The sequence below is a fragment of the Grammomys surdaster genome, unplaced genomic scaffold, assembly GCF_004785775.1.
Source record: "Grammomys surdaster isolate TR1022 unplaced genomic scaffold, NIH_TR_1.0 129, whole genome shotgun sequence".
Taxonomy (NCBI): domain Eukaryota; kingdom Metazoa; phylum Chordata; class Mammalia; order Rodentia; family Muridae; genus Grammomys; species Grammomys surdaster.
Genome location: NW_021604587.1, coordinates 5914247 through 5922901, shown reverse-complemented (window position 1 = coordinate 5922901; position 8655 = coordinate 5914247). Strand labels below are relative to the sequence as shown.

At 42.1% G+C, this 8655-nt stretch overlaps 1 non-coding gene across 1 annotated transcript; it reads right to left on the bottom strand.

Moving 5' to 3' along the window:
• Window positions 1–8216: 8216 nt before the first annotated feature.
• LOC114612373 lies at window positions 8217–8346 on the bottom strand. Its single transcript, XR_003709997.1, has one exon. It is a non-coding gene; the product is annotated as a small nucleolar RNA SNORA17 (small nucleolar RNA).
• Between the last annotated feature and the right edge of the window lie 309 nt (window positions 8347–8655).

The following is an 8655-nucleotide window of genomic DNA, read 5'->3' as shown; positions in this document are numbered from 1 at the left end:
TTACCAGGGATGATGTCAACATTCTAATCCTTACTGCTCTTGGTCTGGAAAAGGGAGTCATCTGTCCTGTATACATGGTCTTACAATTGCTAAATGCTGAAAAGAACCAAAACAATATATCTGAGATCCAGTAGCTAAAGACCTGTGGGGTCAAATGTAAGATTATCCCCAAAATTTGGTGATAAGTTCAGCAAAAGCAAGCTGAAAATAAAACTGTTTCCTATGCTAAGCCTGAGCCGCTTCTTATATTAAGGGCCAAAGACTGTGCTAGCCGCTCAGTCAGGAAAACATCAATCTAATATTTCAGATAACTTGTATATTGTTGGAGTAGGAGATTCTTGGGGATAGCAACAGAAATTATGAATGAAAGGGTAGATGTTGTTTTACAGTTCACGTCTCTGAAGAAAGGCCACCTTCTCTGACCCAGTTTCATCACAGGAAGGAGATCTTCTGCAGCCCGGTCTATCTACCATGGAAAGGATGGGTGATCACAAAGAACTATCTATCTTGCTTTACTGTGGTACTGTGCTTTTCTGAAACCTAAAAGTGGTTCTTTAATGATTATTTTGGCCTCCCAGTTATGCTTATCATGGAGAAGACCTGCCATGGATAAGGGAGCCCTAAAACTGAACACTAAAAAGATACTTTCTCTACATCTGATTTATGAGCTGGCCTCATTCTCACAGATAAACTAGTCTTGATGGGTTAAGTAAGCTTGTTTTTTTTTTTTCCTCATCTGTGATCAGAACTGGAAAATAGACTAATATTATCCTGTATGTTCTCAGATGAGGGTTGGACCACACATTCATGTTTTTCACAGCAAGGTCAGATGCCTTGGGTCCTGTCTGGGTCAACATTCTGATAACCTGTGAACTTAACTCTTTCCTCCCTGTCCTTCCCCTATTGTTTGGCCATCACTGCACCCTTAGGCAGGACTTTGTGAGTTGATGTATGTCAAAACAGAGGAAGCTACTCATGGGCTAGTTCTAACTTTTCTCCTGCTGTATCCTCTTTCTAATCCCACTGCCCAGGCTGCAGACTAGCCATTCCCCAGGCCCCTGGGCTATGTAGACACAAAGATTGATGAATGCACTGGGCTAAAGGGAGATCCATAGAGCTCTGGCTTCCTGGAGGACATCAATTTGGCTCCCCTTTCCCCTTTGGTGGTAATTGAATGTCAGGATAACAGATGGAGGGTGGGGAGAAGGAATCATAGCCTCACTCTCAGCAAGTTGGTGAAAGGGTGTGTACAAGATGGAAGGGTTAAATGTCAAGACTTCAATGCTTGAAATTCAAGGCAGTTGAGTATTTGTTTTTCTAACCATTCTGGGGAGAATTGGCCAGTGATAAAAACACATCTTCATTTCTCAACCCTGACTATGCAAGTCTCTCTTTATAGAACTTGGCAGAGATTCATCCGAGTGAAGACCTCCAAGACCAGCAGTGGGGAACCAGAAAGAATAATGAGGCAGTTGTTAGAATAATCGCTTAGTTATTCATTCACCACTACACATCTAAGAAAATCAACTGTTCCATAAACACCTAAATATTTGTCCTATATGACCATATGGACTTTAGTTAATTTTATCTGCACGTGTCTCTTGGCCCAGAAAGGGCCCCCTTTTAAGGAAAGCACCTCTGCCCACATTTTGGTGTGTTTCAGATGAATATGGTTTGATGCATCTCTGTCTTTAACTACAGTAAGTCTTTTTTATTCTTTTCTTTTTTTCTTCTACACAAAGTCTTAACCTTGAGATCAGAGTTACTATGGATCTCCAAAGGAATCATGAACATGGGACCCACGACAAATGTAAGCACATCATTCTGCTGTCTCTTTTAGATCATTTAGATAAAAGAAACCCTTTTCCATTGTTATATATATAAAAAAAAGGCTGAAAGCCTAAAAGGATAGTGTCCAGTCTGAGAATTATGTCATTGTAAAGGAAAGAGAAATTTGTCTTGAGGAAATAGGAAGAGGGGTCATGGTATGAATTCAACCATCCAGACATCTGACTTTTCTGTCGTGTGCGCTAATAGATTGCCTTTTCAAAGTCTATTTGAGATGGAGAGTGTTCAATGGATAGGTAAATATAATGCTGTTAATTTATATCAGCCTCAGATCTTATCCCAGCAAATCTATGATGCATCCTCCATATAATTTCTAATCAAATCCAGGTCAGTAAAATGCTCTGTCATTGCAAATGAGAACATTTTTCTGCTACACTGTCCAAAGAGTAGCTAGTGATCTTTGTTTTTGGAGATTTAGATATTTTTGAACTTCTTGTGAAAATAAAGTGCCAAGAATTCATATGTATCCTTTATGCATTTTCTCCATATTAATGTCTTGCCATACCATTCAAATGAAGAGTTAGTGTAAACAAATCACTACTGGTGCAATATAGAATAGCTTCAAATCTTATTCAAGCATCTCCATCTTGCACTAGTGTTCTGTTCCTGGTTTGGGTTCCAATTCAGGGCCTTATATTGCATTTCAGGTCTATCTTAATCCACAGTCATGCACCAATCTTTGATATTTGTGGCTTTGACTCTATTGCTGAGGACTGACTAGAAATGCTACAAAATTTCCTCCATTCTGGAATATTTCTCATGATTACATTTCAGGTTGTGCATTGTTCAGAAGAATGACACTTAAGTGATACAGTGTTGGCATATATATAATATGCTAGCAGATATTTCTGTGAACAATCAGATATTTTAGGATTCAGACATTATACATCATCTCTGTTATTATTTGCATGTGTGGGTACACATACCTGTTAAATGTCAAAATGAGCTTGAAGCTCTTGGGCTGAAGGATGCATTTGATCCATGGGCCAATGAATCTCAGTTGCAGAGGGAAACTTTGAAAGCTAGCAGTAAATGGTCTGCCTCTGCTTTAACCTCCTTCACACAACTTTTTTTTCCCTAGTTTTCTCAGTAAAGACTTCAGTCCCAACCTAGCACAATGACAGAACCAACAGGATGCGTGTATTTGTGAATGTGTGTGAATGTCATACACACATGTCAGAATTTATTTTGCAGATTTGGTTCACACGATTAGGGAGGTTGACAAGTCTAAAACCTGTGGGGCCAAGCTGTCAGGCTGGAGGCCCAGGGAAGAACTGACAGAAGCGGAACTGAGTCTGAATATCCTCTTATTAATATACGATCAACTTTTCAGCTGATCTCAGGATGAAGGCAATCTGCTTTATTCAAATTTCTTTGATTTAAATATTAATTTCATCCACACTTACAGAAACATGTAGACTAATGCTTGACTGAGTGTCTGGGGACTACAGCCTAGCTAAGCTGACACATACAAGTAACCTTCATAAATCCTCACTGAAGCCTGCAGGGCCCTTTCTAGTCAGCTGGTTACTTTCCCAACCTTCCTTTCCTGTCATTTCTAATAGCACTGCTTGGTCCAGACCAATAAGACTCCATCAAAACTACCAAGAGAGCTTTACAGAGGGCTATATAATTTGGGCCAAGCCTAAGAACTTGCTATTCTAACAATTTTCCATGCTAATCTGGGATTTGTACCTTTAAAATGACTGTTGTGTGAATGCTGGCCCTTATCAACAAACTCAACATTCTTGTAGCCTATGGCCTTCATCGAGGCCATTCATTCCTTCATTCAAGAAGAATTCTTCTCTTGACATCTGCACAAATCTGAGTGTTGGAAAAAGTTTAATGACATCAACACTCTGGGAAAAAAATTCTGATTCATGCACTGCTCTCTCTAATTTCCAGCCACTATGCACACATATCTACTGACATCCCTGAAATGAGCTTGGGAAGAGATGTCCCCCAACTCATGAAAGTTCTTGGGAATCAATGTGACCTAGCTGTGTGTACCATGTCAGAGTGACATCTTTATGTCTCAGCTCTATGTGAGCTTTGAAGGAGCTTCTGACCACCTTATAAACTGATCTCCAGTCATTTTCTCTTATCTCCAGACATGCTTGATTTCTATTTTTAAGGTCTCATTGTCTTAAGTACTGAGTAGTAATTTCTAAGAAGGTAGGGGTCCTTTCATCCAAGTTCAAGTCATATCTTTGATTCTTATATAAATACTTCATTTAAAATAGATCATCAGTAACTATTTGTCAAATGTCTCAATTAGAGTTTATGTATTTGTTCATTGGCTCAGCACACTTGGCTGACACTTCCATCAGGGCAATGACTTTGTATAGTTTTGTTCACTGAACGTTCTTTATACTAATATGTAAAAGAAATTTTGCATCAGGTTGTGAACATAATCTTAAAATATGTTTAGAAAAAATTCCCAAGAAAGAATGGAAATTGTGATAGGATTGTAAAAGCAGCTATGTGCCTACATGCAAATAAAGCGACAATTCTTGGCCCACCAGTGAAGAACAGGGACAAGCAACTTTGGGACAGCTTTTCTATTTAAAGAATTCTATCAGCCAATGGGAAGCAACAAGCTCAGGTTGAATCTCCTTGTCTAGTAGTTTGTTCTAGAGAGAACCCAAATGGAAGCATTGGCATAAAGGGTATGGTTGCTGCTTACAGTCACACCTAGTGCTTACAGTTGAAAAGCTTACAACCTTTATGCAAGTTATGAACTCAGAGGGTTGATGAGACTAAACTCTCCAAGAAGTTTACCTCTTAGACTTAGAAGTAAATGTATTCAGAAGCCCAAGGTTGGTTAGGGATCCCAGGCACCAAGAACCTGTACTTCTATCCTTTTCCAAGTTGATTTGTCAGTTGGTGTCCCCAAAAAAAAGAAAGCTGTTTAGGGAAGCTCTGGAGGGTGTCAGCTCAAGAAATATGGGCAACTCATCTGCATATCTTTTAGTGACCTTCCAGAATGACAGCCAAGTCACCAATGCTTTGCTGTTTGCAAATGATAGAGATCTTATTTCTGGGGACGGCAGGATTGATGTGGCAGCCGCAATGCCATTAGACCTGGAAGATGCTCCGTTCTCATTACTGTCTCCTGGCAACGCAGCACCAGATGCTGCTGTGAATATTAACGATCCTCATTCATGTAACCTTTATTTCCTCCCTCTACTTTGTGAAAGCAGCAGCCAGGGACTGCTGCTATCTGCTTCTACTGTCTCCATCTCAACAAATCTTTTCTTTGCCTCTCTGCTTGCAAAAAGAAATATTAATGAGATTTTTATCTAAGGAGAGGGTTTCCAGCTTTTCTATGGAGATGCTCACTTTCCAAGCCATGTCCCATTTTCAAAGAAAGATAACAGTTCTCAGTTCTGCTGGGGTGCGTCTGCAATGCTTTCATTGACTTTATCTGTTGTTTGGTATATGTGATTTGTCTAATATCTTTGCTTCTTCTTGTGTGGGGTTTGGAAATAAACATGGAATTGAGCAAAAGGGAAAACCCAATATTACTAAAATCTCAGCAGGCTTCATATTCCTTATCAGCCCCAACAATCTTAGAGATAGAGTAATGCATTTGAAAATGGGTTGCTCAAGACTGACATGTTGCTTTTCAGTCTCTCACACTAACACAAAGACTAGGGAAAAAAGAAAAGCCTGAACCCTTTAAGCTGTGGCGACTGGTTACTTTGTTTATTCTTTTGGTTGCTGGCCATAGGTTGTTTGTGAGGGTAACTCAGTATACTATAAATAGCAAAATATTCCCGTTTCCCTTCTCTTTCCTGCCTCCCCAATATTTAGTGATGCTCCACAAGTCTCACTGTCTTCCAGCTTTGTTGTTTGCACATAGTAAGATCTTGGGCAAGATGGAAACCTTATGAGGCCTTATTTTTTTTTTTTGTCTGTAAAATAGAGACAAAAGAACATACTGCTTTCCATTTATCAGCTAACTAAATGGCCTGGTATATAGTGGTCTTTGTCCTAGCACCTGTACTTAGTGAAGGCTGACTAAATGGTAGCTTGATATGATGAATTGTTATGATCAATGCCCTCAATGAAATATGCCCTTTGGTATGGTCATGGCTTGGTTCTAGACTTGGCTACTTGATTTGTTTTTACCAATAGAGCATCAGGAAATGTGACAGAGGTCGAGACATGATAAAGGCTTCAGAGCCTTCCCTCTGAGAACGTTGCAATTTCATATGAGGAATCTCAATCACCTATCATGAGAATAACAAGGTCATGGAGAGGGCTAAGTCAATCCTGAAGCTCAGTACAGATACCCAGGCAAACCTACAGGCAATATAAAACAAACAAACAAACAAACAAACAAACAACCCATAAAGCCAACAACAAACTCTAAGAAAAAGTAATTTTTTTAAGCCGCTCAACTTTGGACTCACTTGTTACATGGCTGATTACACACACACGCACACACACACACACACACACACACACACACACGAGGTCCAGTACTTTTGTAAGTATTATCTTATTTAAACTACACAGTAATTTTATGAAAAGAGTGACATTATTGTTTACATTGGGACTCAAGTGGCAGTAGCTGTTTTGTTTGTTAATTGTTCAGAGCTTTAAAATAATAGCTGAGGGAGAAATCCAAAGGGCAAAGCATGTTTAAACACAAATTTTCTTCTTTTTAACTTGTTATTGGTTCTCTGTGGGTTTCACATAACACACCCCAATTCCACTCATCTCCACTCCCCCTTGTACTCACACTCCACCCCTGCAACATCTCCCCAACAGAGAAAAAGGTCTCACTGTGGAAGCTGTAGTGTGTCACAGTGTGTCCCACAGTATGCTCTTTTGTCTACACTTCTCTGCTTGCAAATGTCCACTGCAATGAGTCATTGATCTGGTTCAAGGTCTCTGGCTTCTGGAACCTACTGGGACTCCTCAGGTATCCTGTCGTTGTCCTCATGGAGATACTGTAGTTTTGGAACTGTAGTACAAGTTCCTTCATTCACTCCAGTAGTTCATTGATGAAGTAGGTGTTGAGGTTGGCCAACTCAAAGCCTTGGATCTGGGTCTGAGAGGGATTTGAGCTGGTCAGCCTGCAGGGTCTCCCATTGTCATGTCCTTGAGGCTGGCTCACCAGCAATACCCACATCCAAGGCCAGCTCTACTGTGCTGCCCAGATGAGGTTCAGGGCCTGCTCTCCTGAGTGCTGTAGCAGGTGAGGGGGAGGGACAGCTCTTCCACTCTGATGACCTCAGAGTCAGCTCTCCTGTTTGTCATAGGTGACAAGGGTCGAGGGAGGGCATTTCCCTCTTGCCCATGTTACCTCATGGCAGACAAGTGGTGGGGGACAATTGTCCCATGCTCACACCCTTGGGGCCAGCTTGTCCCACACATTCCCACCAGGATTAGCTCTATTGTGCTAGCCAGGAGAGGTGCAGGGCCTGTTCTCCTGATCTCACGACCTCAGAGCCAGGTCACCCACCTGCCACAGGTAGTGAGGGGTGAGGGGAAGGAGGCTATCTCTCCCTCATCCATGTCACCTCATGGGAGATGAGTGGTAGGGTCAGCTCTCTCACGCTCATATCTTTGGAGCCAGTTCACCCACATACTCCTGAAATGTGGAGGGTCAGCTCTCCCAAGTACTTGCTCGAGCTGCTTGGGGGCTGGGTAAGCTCTCCTGCTCTCCTACTTTCAGGGCCAGATCTCCCATCATGATCAAGTGAGGGCTGGGGTCAGTTTTACATAGCCCCCAGACATCAATATGTCTCCAGGCAGCAGAATAGACCAGAGACATCTGCCTGGACTTTGGTGGTAACAGGCCACTGCTGCTTCAGGGGCAGGGACCAAGACATGGCCCTCCAATAGCAGCACAGACCAGGACCCCACTATGGTCCCAGGTGGCATCACTGGCTACTCACATCAGGCTGTCCCTCACTACCCTTGTGTCTCCTGTTCAGCCTGTCTTCACTGTGCCCACATCCTTGTTTCTGTTTCTCTCCATCTCTTCATCACTTACTTGCTCCTTTTAGTAAACTGGGGGTCTCTGAGTGTCTTGAGTTGTTGCAGGAGTGGTCTCAGGAGTGCTTTGCCCCATCTGTGCATTGCGGTGCTGGGCAGGGGTCATCTCAGGCATTATCTGCTCCCCAAGATCTTTGCTGTGTTGGACTGCTGGCTGTGATGCCAGTCTGGTGGTCATCTGAAGCACACTTCTCATCCATCCTGCTCACCTGAGTGGCCCTTGTGAGAGGGTTATCTGTCTCTGTCTCACTCTCACTTGGGGTCTGCAGTCCTAGAGAGTTGTTTCTAGACTCCCTCCCCTAACTTACTCCCTATGCTGCGACTGGTGGTCATCTTAAGCTCACCTTATTTCAGGGAAGGTTAAGCTCCTAATTATTCAGATGTTCATAGGTTAGAACACTGAGTATAGCAGAGCCTCTCTCCTCTCTGCCACCTCCTGATGCACACGTGACAAAGCAGCCATACTTGCAATAACTCTGGGGCAGGGTAAACGTATTTTTCTAAGGGAGAACTTTTTTCAGTTTAAATAGAATCACTGTTAGATCTCTTGGTTTTTCTTTTCTTTTGTTTTGTTTTTAATGCACAGTTAGAAAGCACTTCCAAGCTGAGGAAATAATTTTACAAACAACTCAGCTCTCTTCTGTTGATGAGAGTTTCTAGACGGATGCTGCTGGTCCCTACTGGTGACTTTGCAGGTGTACTAGGACCAGTTCCTAGATCAACATAGGGACAGAAGCTTCTACAGATGCTGGGTTTGGTAGTTTCCAACATGCTCTCTGGTTCATTTTGAGTCTT